The sequence below is a fragment of the Haemaphysalis longicornis genome, unplaced genomic scaffold, assembly GCF_048455015.1.
Source record: "Haemaphysalis longicornis isolate Haplotype H1 unplaced genomic scaffold, Haemaphysalis longicornis Haplotype H1 scaffold_9, whole genome shotgun sequence".
In the NCBI taxonomy this organism is placed as follows: Eukaryota; Metazoa; Arthropoda; class Arachnida; order Ixodida; family Ixodidae; genus Haemaphysalis; species Haemaphysalis longicornis.
The window spans coordinates 166,985,482-167,007,806 of NW_027526460.1; the positions used below are offsets into that span (position 1 = coordinate 166,985,482).

Consider the following 22,325-nt stretch of genomic DNA (forward strand, 5'->3'; position numbering starts at 1 on the left):
CTTAACGCCACTTTTAAATTCAGCGCTTATAACAACCCCCAGCACAATTTGTCACCACACTAACATCTACTTCCTCGCATGTGGAACTTCTTTTTCGCGATCAGATTGATTATAAGAGTGGCGACAAGCTGTTGCTATCACGGTCTGCGCCGGTTCGAGCCGCAGTGATATTGAAAAACGGACGACGGCGAAGACATCGCCTGCCTAATCACCTGGCCAAATAAAGTTGCTCTGTCTGTCGGGTGGCAGCGACTCATCCGAGTCTGACGATTCAGACGACATGTCGACTGCTCGGGCGAGTGCGGACCATGTGCAATCGTAGCAGACGATGCGGCGAACGTCCCTGACGTCACGGGTGAGACCGTGACGTCAGACTGGCCCGCTTGCACGCTGGCCTTAGAACGGCCATTTTCCCGCGCGGCGACCGAATTTGAAACTGGTTGCAATAAACGTGGTATAATTAATTCTGTGTTGGCGGCTGACGGCTTTCGGTTCGATTTTCGTAATTACTGTCCAATAGGTATTCTTTACAGCATAAAAACTGAAAGCGAGAAATTTGGTGTAAGTACTCCTTTAAACGAAATGTAGACAGTCAAAATATAGGCCGACCGTCGATTCTTAGCTAGCCAATGAGCTGCGCTTGCAGGTTAGTGCATACAGGCGACCCAACGCATTTCCACTTAAACAGTGCACAAATGCGATGCGGTAACGTCGACTAGAAGGACGGAGGCGTTTAAGCTAGCCGACTGGAAAGGTGATAGATGTTTAAGTTTAGCAATGCTGCCGCGGTACGTCTGGGCGGCGGCCCGCCGCGGTCGGCTGCAGCAGCCGCCCGCCGCCAAAGCAGACGACGCGCCGGGAGTAGCGCAAGACTTGACTGCAGCGCCGCTAGTTCTCGCGAACGCCGTTTGGCCCACCCTCCTCCGCTGAGTAACGAAACGCTGATTGGTTAACAGAAATCAACGCTCAAAGGAGCCATGAAGAGAAAACAAAAGTTTGTTTTATTCGAAAGATTAGGTGTTTCATAGTACCCCAAGCGCTTTCCCGGAAGCTAATGATGCTTTATTCACTGAGAAATAAGGCAATTTAAGCCAAAATTTTAAATCTCCCGCTAAAATTGCACATTCCGTGACGTGAACAATGTCGTCATACGAGCCGGTCCATGAAACAGATACTTAGTATGTCAACTCCATATAGCACCCACACGCGGGAGTCGACCGAGACGGCGGCCATTTTAAAAATACTAGTAAAACCTAGTGCGCCCGCAGCCCTCGCCTGATCCGGAGAACAAAACTCTCGCCGAGGAGCTCGGGCTTGCATTTAACAACCTCACACCACTTGAACGCTCAATGCTTCTAAAGGCCGACCTCCATGCAGCGAAGTTTCTCGGCGAACTTGGCGCGGCGGACGCCGTGGTTTGACGCGCCGCTCAGTTTTCGTCCACCCCAACCTACATGCAATGTGACGCGGCGAACGCCGCCGATGGAAGACCGGACAGGAAGTACAACGAAGTACGCGGCTGTGATTGGCTGCGGCCTGAAAATGCAGTTTGCCGCTTCCGGTCGCGTTCGCCGCCGCGCGTTCGACATCTAGCTCGCGTAGATCGCCGGCGAACAGCCGTATTTTCGACGCCGGCGGCGGAGCGGCCGCCGCCGGGCGACGTTCGCCGCCTTTTCGCCTACATTTCGCTGCATGGAGGTCGACCTTAAGTGCACGAGCGGCAAGAGTTGTGGGATACGCGGTGGACGGGAAAGCGACCATTCCGCGATAGCCACAACAGACGAACGCCCTGCCTTCGGCACCGCTGCCTCTCAGCCCCGTCGCGACGGATGAATACAGACTGGTACGTATGTGCCGTATTTTTATTAAGGTTAATAATAGTTCAATTTCAGTAGCAGTATCGCTTATGCCGGTTGGCCGGTGTCGTGTATGGAAAGCCGTTCGCGCGAGCTCTCTGCTTCGACCAGAAAGATACGAGCGTCAATGCGCGGTGTTTACGGCATTTTTTTCCCCCAAGGTCAGAGAGCTTTGACGGCGATATGACGAAGTCGGCGACGAGCGCCAGCATGTCCCAGGAGTGAGCTAACGTAAGGGTCCCTGCCGTAATCACTTCCTCGGAAATGAAGCGAGCACACTCGTACTTCCTTTAGGTCTCTTTCTCCTCCGTTTGCAAAGTTCACAAAACGTAGCCACTTGCTTCGCCGAGGTTCGTCGTTGGGCAGCACATGAATGGAGATCTCCTCACCGGGGATGTCGCACTCCGTCGACGATTTGCCCGTACTACATGGGCATTTCAAAACGTAGCAACGAAATTTCATAGTAAAGTACTCGAACAAACTGAAGTTTTCTGTGGTTGTAAACTGGAAACGAGCTACTAACAATAGCAGCAAGCCAACACCATTCCGAAACTGCGACGACTGTCACTATCTCGTCGCTGCTTGCTGTTCCTTACTCCCCTCGTTTCTATTTTTACTTTTGCTGGTTGGCGACATGACGGCCAACCTCCTGTGAAGGGATTACGATACCAAGCAAGGTCGCGGCTGTGCGTGCTGGGACTGTTCGTTGGCCCCTAAGAGCCTCGAACCCGAAAATTCGTCTGCGCGACGGCGAGATGTCGAGCTCGGCCGGCGGTAGTTTCGTACGCATTGGCGCACACGCTTGCGTGTTCGTTCGGAACTTAAACCGTTTACTGCACCGTTCTTTGTCATAAAAAGAATGTGCAGTATGTTTCAAGGGCATTTAGCTCGCTATGCAAACTGTAAGCGCTGCCTAACATGCGTTTGCTTTTGCCGGCCTCCGCCAATCGCAAAGCATTCTCGAGTGACATCATAGGTTCTGTTGAGGCAAAAGGGGCTGGTGGGTCGCATGGTCATTTCCTTTTTCCTAATTATGTAGCTTATTCATTGAGCGAAGTTCGCGTTATAAGTGGTGTCGTTATGGTTCTAACGAGGCAATCTTTCCAATGAACCGAACTTGTGTTTTCTTTTCATGGCTCCTTCAAGAAGGCGATCCGTCTCCCTAGGCGACCCAGGGTGCATAGAGAACCAAAAAAGGTCCCCAGAAAGGTCCCTGGCCGACGGCGGCGCCACCGCGTTGCGGCCGACCGGCCGAGCCTGCCGGTTCATTCATTCATTCGGCTCCGGTGCTTGCGGCGGGTGGGTGATCGCCGTGTTGCTCGCCGGTGCCCCCTTATTTGGCGCGAAAATTGCTTTGTCATCGCCCGTCGGAACGAAATTATGGTCCTGCAGGAAACGCACAACAATCTCAACGTAAGCAGTACATATTCCCGGCGAAAGGGTTTTTCTTTCAGGTGTTTTGCCCCTTTTACTTTCAGCTGCAGCAAAACGGGCCACCCCATGGCACGCCATGATTGTTTTCGCGCGCTGAGCCTGAGCCGCAAGGACGGAGGTAAAGTAAAGCCTGCGCAGCAGCGATCTGCTAAAAAATAGACGTTGTGCGTGAAGCTGGTGGCCGCTATCTTTTGTTCTTTTCAAGGTGCAGCACGTGGCGTTCCATCGGCGGCCGCAGGGGACCGCGACAATCTAAAAACCAAGGACGCAGGTAAAGTAAAGCCTGCGCAGCAACGATCTGCTTAAAAATGGACGTTGTGCGTGGACCTGGTGGCGGTGATCTTTTGTTCTTTGCAAGGTGTAGCACGTGGCGTTCCATCGGCGGCCTCAGCGGACCACAAGAATCTAAAAACCAAGGTAAGGCACGCTAGCTGTCCATGCTGCTGCAAACTGTCCATGGCATTGTGAACGAAGTTTTTCTCTTTTTTTTTCGTGGAGCTGGTGGCGGTGATAATTTTGTTCTTTTCAAGGTATCGCACGTGTCGTTCCCTGAGCAGCCCCAGCAGGGGACTGCAAAAATCTGAAAACCAAGTTAAGCCACACAGCAGCCCGCGCTGCTGGAAACTGTCCTGTGCGTACACAATATTGTTTTTATTTTATTGCTTTCCTTCCCTTTCAAGGCGCCACCTGGAGTACGGCTATCACCCCAGCAACTGGTATTACGCGCAACAAAATTCTGGAAAGCAGGCTGAAAATCGGCGATTTTCGCAAAGTGGCACTTTTGTTTGGCGCGACCACAGAAAAATTTGCCGTGTCGTCGTCCAGCGCGGGAAAATTCGGACCTGAAGAAACTCTGCAACAATTTCAAGCTACGCAGCAGGCAGCTAAAAGCCGGCGATTTACGTAAAGTGGCACCTCCTTTTGACGCGTTCACAGAACAAAAATCTGCATTGTTTTTGTCCGTCGAGTAAAAATAATTGCGTGTCACGAAAATTAGCATAATAAGAGTCGGAATGAATTTTTGTTTGCTTGTTTGGTGTACTTGAGAACAATAAATCTGTCAAGTGCTTATCTGTGGTCTTTCCTTCGTGGTATGATGAGCCCCACTGGGCGTTTATATGTTCCACATATAATTATGACCGTCAAAAGAGGCAGTTCACTCCCGGAAGAACTAAGAGCTGCTGCAATGCTTTTTTTGCCTGATTTAATTTTATCAACAAACGAGCTATTGCGCTTCCATTTCTATCTTATGGCCCGGCCAGCTCTATATGGGATAAACATGTCAAAGAAAAATAATACCAGCTGCACTTTATTCTGGCACAGAAGGATGTCGGCAGGCATGCTGTTATCGTGTGAACTTCATGCTAGCATTATGGCAGAGCGATCAAATGAAACCAGATGCCCCACTGCAATAATGCCCCACTTGTTGGTGGCTTGCAACTTCACCTAGTCTCTGTGGTGCAGAGCACAAAAACGTAGCTGGCAAGCCCCCCCCCCCCCCATTTTTATTTAAATTCTTGTCTTGTTTAATGAGAGGTTTTCGTTGAACATGCCGAACCTCAAACATCCTCTTGGTGCACAACCTAGCGGTACTTCAGTCGCAACACGTACCTGATCGTGCAAAGCGCATGCCACACAAGCTCATAGCATGTGATTGTTGCTTTGACGACTTAAACACAAATCCTCGGAGTTAATTTAGCCATCTTTGATGAGTGCAGGATGGGCAATGTTTCATAGCACTGTTTGACATTGAATTTGCAAGCTTCGTGTTATAACGAGTCTTTTAAGTGCGAATGCACTTTATAAGCGACCCCAAACCATCCACCGCCGGCGGCGGCGGCGGCGTCCGCAGTGCTCCTCTATATTTAAAAAAGAAACAGCATCCGGCGCCAGGTTTCGATCCGAGGACTTTGCGGCCGCAGCGCGACGCTCTACCGACCAAGCCACGGACGCTTTTTTTTTTCTCTAGAGAAAAAAAAAGGGACCAAGCCACGGACGCGACGGTGATATCAGTGTTAGTGACGCGCCTTATATCTTTAACGCATTCAAACTACGTCGTCAGCGGCGTGCGTTGGCGACTCAGCGGCGTTATAGCAGCTTGATAACTGCGTGGTGTACACGTGATACTACAAACCTGATGGAAGAGATGGAAGAGAAGGCGGCGAGGCGGTGGGCTGCGGGGGCCGAGCGCAAGCGCCGCAAGCGGGCCGACAACCGTGCATTCGCACTTTCACATTCTCCCCCTCGGGGAAATGCGGGGGAATTTTTTGGGAAGCTTGCCATTAAATGACCTGCCATCACATACAAAAATGCATGACTGAGTATGCTAATAATTGCAGAGGAGCATTTCTAGCCAAAATGCTTGCATCTGCCCCTATAACCTCATACCTCTTTTTTGTTGTCATTAGTTTTTAACACTGAGTAATCGACACCCTCCTTCATGTGTTGTGTTTTCATTCCAGCTGGCACATTGCCAGGCACCGTGCGCCAACAAGGGCAGATTCGTGTTATCTTGCACACTCCGAAAAGGCCAACCTGGCACATTTACTGCTCCACTGTCCAAATGCGATAAGAAGTGAATGCTAGACATCAATGGAAATTTACCCGCCGCGGTGGCACAGTGGCTAAGGCGTTGCGCTGCTGAGCACGAGGTCGTAAGTTCGATTCCCGGCCGCCGCGGGCGCTTTTCTGATGGAGGCAAAAAGCAAAAATGCCCGTGTGCACGAGATTTCGGCGCACGTTCAAAATCCCCAGGTGGTCAAAATTAATCCGGAGCCCTTCACTACGGCGTGCCTCATCGCCTGCGTTGCGTCGGCGCATTAAACCCTTGAATCAATCAAATCAATGGAACTTTTTGCGGTATCACAAATTGGCTTCCTTGCACATTCACGGTTGAGCACTGCCTGCTGTTGGATGGTACTTTTAACAAAGATAATGTTGATGCATACTGAAACACAATGCTCCAGTTCTGCTGTAATTATTGAACAAGTAAAAGGAGTTTTGGGTGATACAAAACACCCAGGCTGACATATCTTTTCACTGACAGTACAGTAGGCTCTCAATAACTTGAAGTCACTTAATTGGAAGTAATGTGCTGGTTCCGGCAATTTTACATGCAATTCAACGGAAGAAATTGTTTGATAATTTGAAGCTAGAACCCATTATTACGGGTAATTGGGAATTATTTTGAATAAAAACATCAAGGTGACTGTCATTTCTCGATAAAAAACCATTTTCAACTGTCGAAACAGCGCCCTAATTGTTCTCTACTGATGGTGCCATCACAACTAAGGTAGTGCACTGTTGATAAAGCAGCAGGCTAGTTCAGACTCACGCCAATGTACACATCTCTCTTGTAAGGCCCTCAACCTTCTTTGTTTCTCACAGCACTGTGTGAGCAGTTAGGTGAACATTTGAGGCTTTGATTTTAGCGATAAGTCTGCACTATCACGACAACCCATGACATATAAGCTCGACTTCACGACAAAAGTCAAGATTCTGAACGAAATGAAAAAGAGAACGAGTTGCGGACTAATGACAATGCTGTTCAGGTGTATTTTGCTCAATTGAATTGTGGTCCCTGTAGACTTCGTATTATTAGGAGTCAACTGTGCCTTCAAGCGTGAAAGCAGTACTGAAGCTAGATGTTTGCTTCTAGGTGTGTTCAGACAATAAAACATACAAGATATGCATTGTAAAACACCTATATACGCTCTTTGACTAGAGCTTCTTGAGTTGAATTATCAAATCAAAACTTTACTTTATAGGAGTGAAAGTGAGGAAACAGGAATTACGAAAAGGCACATTAACTCTCATTTTTGTTCATGTCACATGTATGTGATGCTTTCTTCCTCAAGGGATTGAACATGCATTTTATGTGCATTTCTTTTCTTTCTGAATCTTGAACTGATAGGAGACTTTGTCCATGACTGCTGTCTATAAGAAGGGTCACGCACCCCTCAAGCCATCTATGAATGGCTTTTTTGCTTGGCTCCTTTTCACCATATAGGGATGAACAAGTACAGAAGTGAAAGGAAATCCAGTTTTGGCCACGTAGACAGGAATCTTCCCATCTGTTTTTCCCATCCTTTCAAGTCAATACAGCTGATTCTGCAACTTCCCCCGTGGAATCGTTTGCTGGTTAAAAAAAAGACCTTCTCACACAGCTATCGACAGCTGAAACAGTCGAAGAGGCTGAAATGCCTAGTCTCAATGCAGCATGCACAACTTTAGGCTGTTTTTTTTCTTGTCTCTTGTGATGCTGAATCATTTCTGGGTGTCGTACTTATCAAAAGGTTACATTTATGCCTCTGCATCCGCATGTATCTCTTGGTACCAAATCAGAAGGGAGATCATCCCATTCTTTACATTAGTGTTGCACTCCACACCGAATGATCTCTGTGCCTCATAAGAGAAGGGTCATGATCTCTCTGCTCATTCTGTTCTTCACACTATACCGATGAGAAATACCAAGAGAATTTCACTCTTCACATAAGTGAGGAACAAGACGATGCACCATTGTCTACCACAAAAAGCAAGATCCTGCTCCTCAATTCTTTCCTTGATCATACAGCAAGGAGTGGGGTAAAATGCAAAGTCCATCATGAGGACCAGTTCAACTCTTCAATGGTCAGCCTCGAATAACAAACACAAGGCAAGGAAATGAAGGGATGATATGCACCATGCAACACCGTGCACGGCTCTGTTTTTTCTCCTTTTGTCTGAGTCTTCAGGCTGACTGTCGTAGAATTCAACATGTAACAACTGGCTCACATTCTTCCTATTTGATGCTGAGAAGGGAATCCCTCTCGTCACACGATAAATCATTGTTAAACACCACTGTTCACCAAATGAGAGTAGCATCATGATCCTGCTCTTCAATTATGATCCCAAAGTTAATATGACATACGAACCTCAGACCAACTAACGATGTTTCTTAACTTCCTGCCTTTTTTTATCCTTTGTATATTACAATTTCTTATCTTTACTACCTAGTTCATCATACAATTCTTATGGCCCAAGACATGGTCCTTCACGAGTGGTTGCAGCTGTGGAACCATGCATCATTCACAATAAAAAAAAAACTCTTTGACGAAAGTGGAGCAAGTTTAACTGAACAATCAAGGTGTGCAAATTCTGTTTAATTGCCTATTGTGTAAGTGCTGCAACGGTGCCTTCTGTTTGAACTCAAACTGGCTGGAACTTTGTAATATCAGTGTTTGGAATTACTTCTAATGAATATGGGAATTAAAAAAACGTAAATATGCTAACAATGCTGGTAAAAAAATTAGGCTGCTTTGTCTGAGCATGACAATTCGTAAAGCTAAGATTTGTAAAATTAAGGGGCCAGATGTTATCCCCCAGCAAAATCTATCTGCTGGGACCATTTAAAACAAAAACTAGTTCCAATTTCGACCCACATCGTTCAGATGCTTGTTTGACCTGGTGCCTGGACTCCCAGACGGAGCCATTTTTAGATGAAAGGAGAGCCGGTGACTCCTAAATAGTTTGGACATCGAATGAACTGAGAACAGGGACAGGGACTGAGAACAACCACCGCTCCAACCGATTTCAAGAAAGTCGGCTTCGCTTCGTGCACGAATGCATCGATCGGAAGCTATCGCTCGCTCATCGCTCGCGACGCTTATAATGTAATAATAATGAGACTAACTCACCAACCTAGCCTCCCCCCGTCCTCCCTCGTCTTAGCGGTGTGCAATGCAAGCTTTTTACAAATTTAAAAAGCGTCTGGACAGGATAATCGAGTTTGCTTTGTTCAGTTTAAACTTCCTTGGCTCATGTTGAAGCTGATGACCTTCACTGGTCGCCGTGCATCGTAAATTCGAGAGGTATAAACAGGGTACAGAATATCGCCTTCATTCCTAGCTATTAGGTGAAGAAATAAACTATCGCCTCTGGTACTGGGGGCGCTCAGTAAACACACGTCTTTTAAGCCTAACGCAAAAAATGAATAATAACATTTCCGTTTATGCATACATCCCACCCCAAAGGAGCGTCAAGCGTGCTGTGCACATCGCTTTCCAGGTTTTGAGGTTCCTATGAGCTGACACGACACTTTTCATCAGCATTTCCGACTTTTCGTTCCCAAGCACGGAGCGCGCACGTGTTTGCTTTGTATTTTATTCGATTGCCTCAGCAAAATAAGCCCCACTTCTGCATAATTCTTCTATTTTGGGGGTGAAAGATGAGCCGTACTACCGACCGCTATTAAAAGGTGATAAAAGGGTCAGATGGCAAAACATCAGCATTTCAAAACATACCTAAGTTACCAAAGTACATGCATGGTTGCGTATATAATCATGATACGAGAGTTCGTCCCATGATGCACATCGTGGGGCTCAAGTGCACCAAATACAATTGCAGCAAAAAGAAAGCTCCAAAATGTTCTACTCAGATAAAAATAAAGTGTAAATTCTAAACGGTAAGAGCTTAAGTGCGAATGCACTTCTTAACCGACCCTTGTCATCCGTCGGGCGCGCCGTCCGCAGCCCGCTCCGCCAGCAGGTGTTATCTCTCCGCGCTCCTCCTCCTCTCCCCTAGCAACGGAGCGCGCGTAGCAACGGAGCGGCGCCGCGTGAGGGCGCGCGCATCGACGGCGCTCCGGCGGGTTGGGCGCGGGCGCGCGCGGCTGCGCGGGCGTAGTAACGGGTTGCGCCGCGTGAGGGCGCGTTCATCGGCGCTCCCGGCGGCGTATTCCCAAACCATATCCCGTAAGGGCCCAGGCCGACCACACCCCCTAAGCAGGGGCGCAGCCAAAGAGGTTAAAAAAAATTGCAATTTTTTAACCTCCTTGGACGCAGCACCGTGACGCGTCTACCTATATGTGCACGACTTCATGCGAGGTGGATTTTTTCTTTTTTTCCCCCTCGCCTCGTTTCGACTGCTTGGCAGGCGGCCGATGGTTTCGCTCCGTGGGCGGGGCTGGCCTGCGGCGCTGGGGAAGCTCACGCACATGTGGTAGAAGCTAACCTTTTGTACCTGAGCCCCTGATATCTCCGCGCTCTTCTTGCGCACCTCCGATCGTGTTCCTATATTAGCGCTCGACTCGGTGCTCGAAGTGCGCGCGCGGGGATGGACGCTTTCACGCGCATGTGGCAATTATACACGCTCCGGAAAGCAAACACCCTCATTGAAAGCTCATTCTACAGCACACAGAAGGGTGTAAAATTGAGTGGGGTGCTCTTTCACTATATACACACCTCAAAACATGATTCGGTGCTGCAGGTAAGGATTACAAGAAAGGCAGCCAATTACCCATGACTACATTTACAAACTGTCCTACTCTTGCGAAATATTACATCTGCATGAGCTGCTACATTTTGGCACTTTCATAAGCACTATTACATTGAATTTCGTTAACATTAACTTCATTGCATTATTCTTTATCACGAACAGTGCCACTAAGGAAAACATTGACATTTTGTTAACAGCAATGGAAGGTGTGAATCGTTCTTGCAAGGGTGATACATTGATAAATAGGACACCAGCTCAAACGTACACGTTTTACACTCGGTCATGAATTCTGCATAATTTACACTGCTGGTCATAACAATTTAGGGAAACAATATCGAAAATATATAACAACCTAGGGCTAAGTAATAGTTGGATCGTACAGCAACTGAAATATTCGAGGAGTTTCATATATGTCTTCTGTACAGAGCTATTGACCACAGTCTCTTCACTGAAGCCACCAGGCCGAGTTTGACATCAGTAATCATGCGTGCTACCACTCACGCTGTTGCCAATGTCGATTAGTTATTTTTAACAATTTGTGCTTCATGCACACAGAGATTTTGCTGCATAAGATACGTTATTTATAAATAGACAGCTCCAGCAGGATCCGAATGGCACTGACGCGCCCCCCCTGTAATCGGGAAGGCACACCGAATCGTTACCACTTAATTTGGCACTGTCCATTATTCGACCGTAATTGCCACCAGCTTTTAATTCTAGGTCCCGCCCCTGCGACTGAACAGGAACATGTTAGTCGGGTCCGTGACGATCCCACCGCACTAGAAGCAATGACCGAGTACGCCCTTGAAAACAAACTCTACAAATTGGTGTAGCAGCCTGGCCGACTTCCCCGTTCAGTATACAATGTGAACTGTCTGCAGCGTGCACTGTTTTCAGTGTGAAGCGCATTGTCCACAGTGTGAACTGTACATTTAACTGTGAACTGTACGTTTTGCTGCCACTGACTGACTTTAATGTGTTCATTTTGCTATTAGGACCGCAAGACTGCAACTGTGTTCATTGTGCGAGTTGTGACCTTCCCCTTTTCTCCTCATCCTTGCTCCCCCAGGGCCCCATGGCCTCTCATTTAATGCAGTGTTACACTCACTCAGATACGTGTATTCTTTTCGCTGGGACTAATGAGTAGTTGCCCGTGAGCTTGAAGTCACGGTAGTCGCAGCAGAGATAAAACTCAGTAAAAAAGTTATCTCCTTGGCGCACTATTTTTGCGATAGTGAACTCGGAGTGCAAATAGCGGCAAAAAACTGTCACTTTTAGAGATCCACTGATGGGTATAGATGAGCAGTTTGTGTCTATTTCTTGCGGCGCATTTTTAGCTACCACATGTATATATTTCTATAATGTCTGGCCTTTTAATTCGAAAGCATTGCGTCACAGCTCGTGCCTCAACTGTAAGCCACACACACGCAAAAAAGTATACAAATCTATAAACAGGAAATAGCAGGAATACAAATATAAATAGTACAACACAAGTTTCCCCCGGAGCGAAACCATCGGCCGCCCGCAAAGCAGCCGAAACGAGGGGAGGGGAAAAAAAGAAAAAATCCGCCTCGCATGAAGTCGCGCACATATAGGTACAGACGTCACGGTGCTGCATCCAAGGAGGTTAAAAAATTGCAATTTTTTAAAATTTTTGGCTGCGCCCCTGCTTAAAGGGTGTGGTCGGCCTGGGCCCTAACGGGATATGTTTGGGAATACGCCTCCCGGCGGGTTGGGCGCGGGCGCTCGCTGCTGCGCGGTTGTAGTAACGGGTTGCGCCGCGTGAGGGCGCGTCTCCTCCCCCTCTCCACGCGTACCCTCTCCACTCCACGCGTACCCTCTCCACTCCACTCGTTTACCGCCCCTGCGTAATCAACTCGTGCATTTCGCACTTTCACATGCTCCCCCTCGGGGAAATGCGTGGGGAATTTTTTGTCGAATGGTCGGTACAAATTTTAGTCACGCGACAGAATTCCCGTGGCTCTCGCTCGCTTTCGTCACAAGCGGGAATGGAATGTTCTGCCGCTGCCATCTGCTACGCAGCGCAGAGGTAACCGCGCGATCTGCTCGGGCCGGACGAACGCGCACACTCCCGCACGGCAGCGCCCCAGGCGGCAGCCGCCCGCGTGCATCGCTCCCGGTGCCCGCCTGGAGCCCGACCTCGGCACACTAGCCAGTATATTCCAGGCATTATAATGGCGGAAAGATTTTTTGCTTCCGATGAACCAAGTTCTTTGCCCCTGTGTTTTTAAATACGTGAAGTGGTTAGCACGTCGCCCTCACGCAGCTCTGTATCGTCGTTACATCGCTGACTGTCCGAACGAAGCGTGCAGCTAAGCCAATGCAGCGACCGAAGCTTTGTGTGTGTGTGCATCGCCTCCTGTGTGTTGTGGACGCGTTCGTTTCGCAATGAAATGCGACGTTGTACTTCTGCGGGTGGATAGTGCTTTCCATGCTCTGGATTATCTTTCTCGAGCGACGTACGACTCAACCTCGCAGGAGGGGGCAACCCATCGTCTGTCAATCGCGGTTCAGACTTGCAACGCATGTTGTGGCGTTGTGTTCGTTCGAAACGCATCTCTGGATTGTTTTCAAGTTGAATAAAATGTATGCGTCAAACGCGGGCATTCGGCTCAGGGCGTTCTCTGCGATTGCACGAAAGAAGTGCCACGGCGCTTTCTTTATGGTACGTACTCAAGTAAAATAATATCCATGTCGTGTTATGGCCGTGTTGCATTCAATACAAACGATTAAGCGTTTGTTTACACTTGTTTCGTTTGTCGTAAAATGTCCAAGCACTCTGGCACTCCGCTGGCAGATCAGCCGGCGAGCCGACGCTGAGCAGACGACAGATCTCTTTGCCGGAAGTGCGTGCAAAAGCCGCCCAATAGCAGGAGTTCTACCTCATGACGAACATATGGGAATCGATGACGTAGACATGTGAAGATGGCGGCGTCCAAAAACACGCAGGGAAGGGTGAGAAAAGGGCGACAAACTTTGCAACAAAAGTGTGAGCTTCCTAATGCACGTAAACGAGTAATACTTGGCACAGCTGGCGTTGACGACCCAATCTAACGATTGCGCTATTTCATTTAGTATGCTCAAAATGCCTCTCAGGGCCCCTTTAAAGGAGCCATGAAGAGAAAACACAAATTTGGTTCATTCGAAAGATTGCCTCGTTAGAACCATAACGACACCACTTATAACGCAAACTTCGCTCAAATAAGCTACATAATTAGGAAAAAAGGAAATGACCATGCGACCCACCAGCTCATTTTCCGCAACAGAACCTATGGTGTCACCCGAGAATGCTATGCGATTGGCGGAGGCCGGCAAAAGCAAACGCATGTTAGGCAGGGCTTACAGTTTGCATAGCGAGCTAAATGCTCGTGAAACATACTGCACATTCTTTTATGACAAAGAACGGTGGAGTAAACGGTTGAAGTTCCGAACGAACACACAAGCGTGTATGCCAATGCGTACGAAACTACCGCCAGCCGAACTTTTGTACGACTACCGCTAGCAGGAATTTTGAATAAAGATAACGTTACAGCAACCTCGTACATAGCCGCCACCAGAGTATGTAACCTACGTGGTTCGAATTAAAGATATTAAAGTCACGTTGGTGGTTCCTGCGGCCTACACTAGCCAACACCATCCATATCTAAATCCGCATGTCCGAAATCCAAAACCATCCATATCTAAACGACATTGTGTGCCTCGATTGACCCCATGTGGCGATGTCACTTGTACAGTAAGTCAGTGCCATGTGCGCTGCAGTTAAAAGTGTGTACCATTGATCGTGTTTGCTGACCTAAGGTGATCGTCCAACCATTCACCCATGTAAACAGTAGTGAGCGATCTCCGGTGTGATCAGACCATAAACTTGCCTTTGTGCTCATGTGATCACAACTGCGCTATCTTTCGGGAAGGTGTAGTATGAAGTCCCGGAAATGCTACTTGGACTGTGATAGTGACATTTTTGACGTGCCAAAGACTACAAGATGTAGGATAATGAAATCCGGCGCACGCCATGTACCAACGACGCGGACAGTGAGCGCAGCTGGTGAAGGTGAAAGCAGTAGCAACCAGTGCTACAGTCCTGACACTGTATCGACTTCTGCGGCCGACGCAGCACTCAATGAGGAACCTCACAGCAGCAGAACAACTGCTAGCTCTGACGATGACGTTTCCTGTGCAGAAGACGATGATCGAGGGTATGACAGCTCTGAAGATGATGATCGAGGGTATGACAGCTCTGAAGATGACCCGGGAAATGACCCGGATGACCCAGGGGATGACCCACAAGATGACCCAGGCTTAGCCAGTGACCACAGGGACCTTGCTTCGGAAGATCTGTTGGCTATAACTGTTGACCTTGCCATTAAGTATGGACTGCCCTAGACAGGCATTGAGGATTTGCAAAAGCTTATGGGTTATGTGTTGCAAAGAGATGACATTCCTGTGACGAAATACCTCTTTAAAAAGCATGTAGGAGCATCCATTGATGCTGAAAGGTTTCACTACTGTAGACCCTTTGCAAAATGGCCAAATCGTTGGCGGAAAAGCAGCAAGCCACTCTGGCAACACTGTGCACCCGCTGCGCCGCCATTAGAAAGGAAGCGAAAAGGCTGCGAGCACAGAGTTTCTATGGGGTAGCTACCGTCCACCTGACTCCGGGCAACAGACTCGCGAAGCCGTGGGCGAAAACGTGCAACCGCAACGGCGTTGCTACGACCTGCTTCCTTTCTAATGGCGTCGTCGCGTTCACCACCAGTGTTGTCCGCCTTTTTGCAGAGGGTCTATTGTGAAGTCTGCCTAGTCTTGATAGCCGAGACGTCTCGCAAGCTTTCTGAGCGAAACAGCCTCAAAGGAGAATGTTGCTTCTGCAAAACCGAGTATAATGGGAAGCAGCTGCACCTTGACGGACATTTTTTGTGACGTTGCCACTTGGGCAGCAACTTGAGTCAGTGCTAGCCGAAGAGGCAACAGCTAGGGCCCTGTATTACTGGCTTCAACAAATTTCTGTGAAGACCTATGATGGCAAGCTTTCTGACATCACAGATGGTGAGCTTTACCGAAGTGTCAGGAGCCATCTCTCAATTTTTGACTTGACCCTGCTGATAAATACAGATGGAGCACCTGTATTTAGGTCCTCGAAGTATTCCGTGTGGCTAGTCCAGGTCACGATCAATGAACTGCCCATGCATCTACGCCAAAAGAACGTCGTAGTACCCGTGCTGTGGTATGGGCAAGAACATGCCGACATGGCAATGATTCTGGAGACATTTCTGCTGCAACTAGACCATCTGAGAAGTGAAGGGTTGACTTGGAATGGGAATTCACAAGCGATTCACTCCCAGGTAACTTATAAAATCAGCTGCAAATTGCTCCTATTGCATAATACTTTATACTTGAACTAAAAAATGAGCTAATACCAGCGCCTATTGCAGGTGTATGCCCTAGCCTGCAGTGCAGACTCTCCTGCGCGAGCACTGATGCAAAATGTGAAACAATACAACGGTTACTACGGCTGCAGTTGGTGTCTTCATCCGGCAAGGAAGTTGAGGGTGAGCATTTTTTTAGGTACTGTTTGTGGCATGCCCCTTTAATTATGGTGTTCCGATTAACCTGTAGCAAAGAGTGACCAGTCACATCGTAGTCATGTCAGACCCTTATACCAGTGACTGTTTTGTTAATAGTAAACCTATAGTACTATTTTCTATTCATGTTGCCTTTCTGCTGCTGGCCAAGTCATCTAAGACTTGTAGTTTTTATTGTATGTCCTACGTGTGCATGCACTAGTTAAGCACGAAAAAGTGGCTAATATAACATCCCGCAATTTTTGGCGTTGTCACTTTTGTTCGGTGGTTAGAGAAGTTGGGGGCACCATTACTTTTATCCATCTAATATTGCAAAATGGGTGCCTATATGCTTTTAGTGCACTTCAAACAGTGCATGCTTTTCTGCTTAAAAAATAGTTGCCTTCTATGACAAAATTTAACTTTTGAGACCAATTGATTGATTATGGGGTTTAACCTGCCAAAACTACAAAGGTTATGATGCGGGTCGTAGTGGAGACTCCGGATTATTTTGACTACCTGGAGATCTGAATGTGCACCGAAATCTCAAACACAAAGGCGTTCTCGCTTTTCGCTTCCATCAAAAAGTTGGGCGCCGCAGCTGGGAATCGAACCCGCGCACTTGGGCTCAGCAGCCGTTGACCTACCATGGCGGGCATAAACTTTTCAAGAACCTCATTTTGCATTTAGATATTTAGCTTAATACAACTTTTTCATGACCTGATTTTTATAGTTGATTTGCAGTCGGGGTATACTATCAAATGCTTACTACTCCAAATATATGTTCACTTATACTATAATTTTTTTGCACAAACAGGATATGTCAAGTATCCGATCAGTGAAGTGGTCCAGGAAAGGAACCAGGAAGAGACCAAGAAGACGATGGCCCAAGCTGCTGCGCAAGGTGCTATGGTGCAAGGCATAAAAGGGCCATCTCTTTTGATAAACCTCCAGCACTTTGATATAATCTGGAGCTATTCTCCAGATTATATGCACTGCGTGTTGTTGGGAGTCACACGCCAGTTTGCGGACATGTGGCTTAAGGGAATTATTGAGTCAGTTCTTGATGATCTACTTGATGAGCGTTTGAGAGGTCTCCAACCACCCCAATGCTTTTCAAGACTTCCCAGATCCCTATTCTTGCGCAGGTTTTGGAAAGCAAAGGAGTGCCAGCAATGGTTGCTATTTTTTGCATTACCTTGCCTTGATGGCATTTTGTCCGCTGTGTACCTAGAACATTTCGCACTTCTCGTTAAGGGCATCTTTCTTTTACTTCAGGATACTGTGGATGAGGCAGATGTCGCAGAAAGCACTCGTTGCCTTGCAAAATTTGTCCTGGACACACAGTACATCTACCACGATAGACACATGACCTCTAATGTGCACCTGCTTTTGCACCTGTGAAAAAGTGTAATCGTGCAAGGACCACTGTGCGCGCATTCATGCTTTGCCTTCGAATCTAAGCTTGGACAGCTCAAGGAGCTGGTGACATCAGCCAAGGGGGTTCCACTACAAATTGTTACGAGCCGTGACTGGCTTATTGCTTGACTTTGTTCAAACTGAGGCTGGCAACATCACTGGGCTTGTTGTGGAACATGACCGAGTTGCAGTGTCTGGCCGTGTATTCTACAGTGAACAGTACGGCAGGCCCAACAAAACAGATGGTACAGCCATGGTAATTCCGACAGGGGAATATGTCAAAATTCAGCATCTTGTTTCTGTTGAAGACCCACAAGGCAGCGCAAAGGTGTTTGTCATTTCCCACAAATACGTATCAATGGCAGCGTACAATACTAAGCACATCGTGAAGTGCCGAAGACTCAATCAGAGGAGCCTGGTAGAAATGCAGCCACGAGCAATGCCATGCGTCTACATGAACATAATGACCAAATACACTTTGCGAAAATAACTTAGAAGGCTGTGTGTGCAAGTCTGTAATTTCATGTTTCTTTTGGCATACACTTAAAGGGGCCATGTAGTTTCTCTTATTCGAAAGATTGTGTTTTAAAGTGCCCGTAGCACTTGTCCGGCAGCAAATGATGCTCTATTCACTGAGAAATTAATCAATTTAGGTTAAATGTTTTATTCTCCCGCCAAATCGTGTTTTCTCCACGTTAGCAATGAAGTCATAAGTGCGCGCCACTGCGTCATTCGGCTCTGCAGCTTGCTTGCCGGCAGTCCTCCCAGATGGCACTACCATACGGAGCCGCGGACTGTTGCCCGCCGTTGCTTTGTTTTTGACCGTGTTTGCACCTGACTTGTTTTTGTTACTGTAGAAAGTAATCATTTCGTGAAACATGGGGTATCCTCGACAAACAGGGTCGCGTAAGACAACATCACCTACGTCACTCGGCCAGTGTCGTGTAAGACAACTCCGAAGTGGCGGACTGCAGTGCATTTAAAACAAGCATAGTGTGCCCAGTTCCAGCAGCAGTGCGCATCGGTACTTCCATGCTTGTGTGTATTTTCGTAACTTCCATTGCTTACCACACCATTCCTTCTGTGGTAAAATAAATATGCATGACATTTAAATGCAAATACATTTAGGTATAAATAGCTCGTTCGGAAAGCTTATAGGCCGTGCGTAATTTGTGTTTGCTTTTTCCTCCCTCAGCCAATAGCACAGCTGGGCATTTACTACAGCATAGGTTCTGTTGCGGGAAGTGAGCTGGAGGGTTGCATGGCCATTCCCTTTTTTTCTAATTTTATAGCTTATTTGAGTGAAGTGTGCGTTAAAAGTGGTGTCAGTATAACTTTAACAAGGCAATCTTTCAAATGAACTAAACATGTGTTTTGTCTGCATTGAAAGTGAATGTTTGTTCTGCCGATGAGAGCTGTGCACGTCACGTCATATTAGACTCAGCTAATAAGGCATTCAACTAGTCTCCCCCCAAGTCAGTCTCCCTAGTCTCCCCCCTAGTCTCCCCTCCAGTCAGTTGCAGTAATCCTTAAATTTAGATTTAGGGATTACTGCATCTTTTTGGGGTAGTGGTAGCTTGCTAATAATTCCTATCATCTCTTTGTCCTACATTTAGTGGAATTAAAACTGGTTACTGTTCCTTCTAACATTTTTCTATATTTATTGTCGAACACACATATGTGATTGTTGTATGTGTATTTCCTCTGAGCGAGTTTTCTTGTTGTCTGTAATTTAGTCTTCTTTTTGGGGTATTTGGCACCAAGTAGTGTTGCTGCTGCCATATAATGCAGCTTACAGCAAGTTGCAGGGCATTTTCTTTGAGTCTGCATGGTTCAAGCCATCTTCTATGCAGGTTACTGACAGCTCACTAAATATATGTGTATTTGTGAATCACACTTGATGCATTTATTCCTGATGCTATTTTTAAATGTCTTTCGTACCTTCTGAGAACAATTAGAGCTTGTTGTATAGTTGTAACGTTTTACATAGTTTTAGAATGTGCATTGTTTGAACATATGAAGATAGTATATTACTGTGCAATGCTCGATTGTTACAGAATCAGTTTTCTTCGAATCCTTATTTGGTTTGTGCCACTTTTTCTGAGCTAATAAATAAAATATAAAGCTTGGGATTTGCTTCACATTGTTTTGTTTGTGACACCACCCTGCTTTAGCCTGAATAAAGCTGCAGTATTTGTGAATAAATTGATGAATATGTTGGGGCCCTTGCCTTATAAATTGAAACTAAATTGCCTACTCAATTTGAAATACTTAGATCCCGTTCAGGACGCTAGCTTTCCCCAAGTTATTGGACTACTTCATCAGCTACGTCCTAGCTGTGGACAACTAATGGCGAGTTGCTTAATTCTCACCTCGAATATTTTGTGCCAACTCTTGGTTAACTTTTGCTGGAATCATATCGATCCTTACTGCATTTATCCACTGTGGTATCGGATGGCAGCTAGTTGTTTCCTAGCTGCATCAGTTCAAGCCATCTATTTCCTGCCATAACCGGGATCATTTGTTCCCCAATTTTCCAGTTGGCACCGCTTGCCTCCCAACCGGAAGTATACTCGGTGACAACTTAAGAACGCCACCGGAAGTTGCCGCTGCCTTATCACCGTAGCCGGATATTTCTCCGCGCGGCGCAAGTAGGGCGTTACTGAGAATATTCTGAACGTGGCGTGAGCCGTTCCCGTGATTTTTTGGACTTAATATGCTTATAAACGACTCCAGTGACGACAAACAAACTGCGTGAGTCAAGGCAGACGATATCACGCATTCATAGCAAACCCCTTTCAAAACGCGCGCGCACTGACGTTACGGGTCCGGCGCTTTGGCGGAGTGATACACTACATGAGGTGGTGCCGTTCTTGAGTTGCTTGAATCCAACTGGGATTAGTTGTCCCACACCTTCCGAATTGGGACCAGTTGCCTCCCAACTGGGACTAGCTTGAGCCCAACTGGGACCAGTTGTAAACAACACGAGCGCTACTAACAACTGAAGGTTTATTGAAAAGAAGGAAAACATATAAAGAGTTGAGCCTGCGCACTAACCACAGCCGTGACGTAGACCACGCGCGATACACACTCTCCACAGCCCAGATAGCTGAAGCTCAAGTACTGTCGAGATAAGCAACTTCACTATCCAGCAGTGACACCGAGGGTGAGCTAATGCACGAGTCAGAATTCTTTTTTATCAAGAAGGCTTCCCAAATTTCTCTCGTGCGTGGGTCATTGTGTGTAAACAGAACGCTTGTAAGGTTGAACTTGGGGTAACAACCATGCTTAGAGCAATGCGACGCTAGATAGAACTTGGGTGTGCCCTTTAGTGTATTGCGATGTTCCCGCAAGCGCTCATTAATGCACCGCCCCGTCTGTCCAATATATATCTTTTTACACGACAAGGGAATGCAGTGCACAACTTTGGTTTTGCATTCAACAAACTGTGACTGGTGTTTCACACCACAGCCCTTTTTGTGCGAAGACCCACTTGTTTTGCTATTTAACTTCCTGTCGATCGCAGGACAAAGCTTTTCTAACTTATTTTTTGCTGAAAATACCACACCCACGTTGAACCTCCCAGCTACCTTTTTCACCCTATGCGAAATTGCGTGCATATACCGGATAACAGCAAAACGCTGTGCTTCATCCTTTGCCCGCCTTGATCTTCCGGAATTTTTCAATTTTGAGAAAACCTTGTTAGCCGCAGAAACAAGTACATGTTCCGGGAAACCTGCCTGTTTTAGTCTGGTAACTTGGCAGGCGAAACTGGTACCCATGCTGTGAATACACGACTTCGTTAACGACGAATTGAGGCTGTTAACCGCTATACCCAACTTTACCACCTTCGAGTGGCAAGATGAAAAACTTAACACAGGCTTCCTTGACCTTGGGGAATAGGTCCAACAAACATGCTCACCCTGAAACCTCAGCGACAAATCCAAAAACTGAATAACACCTTGTTTTGGGACTTCTGTGGTGAAAACCAGGCCGTGTGCATTTTCCTCAAGAGCAATAAGGATGTCAGACATTTTTTGCTTGAAGTTACTGTAATGAACAACCAGCAGGTAATCATCCACGTACCTAAAGGCTTTCACAATCACCTTTTCCAGCTTTTTCTCAAGAATGATGTTCATGGCATTCAGAAAAATGTTGCTCAAGACGGGAGCCACACGAGACCCAATACAAATGCCCGATTTTCGAATGTAAACACTTTCACCATAGGCTACGAAGGTAGACTTCAGATAGAAGCTCAGGAGTTCCAAGAAACTTGACAGGGAAATGCCACACCTGTTAACAAACTTCAGCTCGTCGTTTTGTTCTGAAATACACTGCTTCACACAGGACATAAGCTTATCATGAGGGATAGAGTAGAACAAATCGGTGACATCAACACTAAAGGCAAAACATTGTTTTGGTTTTTGTGTAGACAAATACTCTACTACCTATTCAGAACCTGTGACAAAAAACGGGTCAGCCACAGCTAACATACACAAGTGGTTTTGGAGGTATGTAGAGATGTTGCCTTGCCATGAATCTCTTTGGGTAATAATAACCCTAAATGGGATGCTCGGTTTTGAGTTTTTGCAGAGAAGAACGGTTCCAACGTGTCCTTTTTCGAGTTACTCATAAGAGTGGCTAGCCGATCTAACTTCATATCGTTAAGCAACGCTAGAGCTTGCTGTTTAACATTACTAGGTTTTAACCGGGACTTTTTGAAGTTTTTATCAATGGCGGCGAGCGCCTTTTCACAAAACTGGTCACCGGGGAGGACCAC

General features: G+C 46.9%; 1 pseudogene; it reads left to right on the plus strand.

The window, feature by feature from the left end:
* Positions 1-16,995: 16,995 nt before the first annotated feature.
* On the plus strand, positions 16,996-19,036 carry LOC144152996 (uncharacterized; annotated as a pseudogene).
* Positions 19,037-22,325: the final 3,289 nt, after the last annotated feature.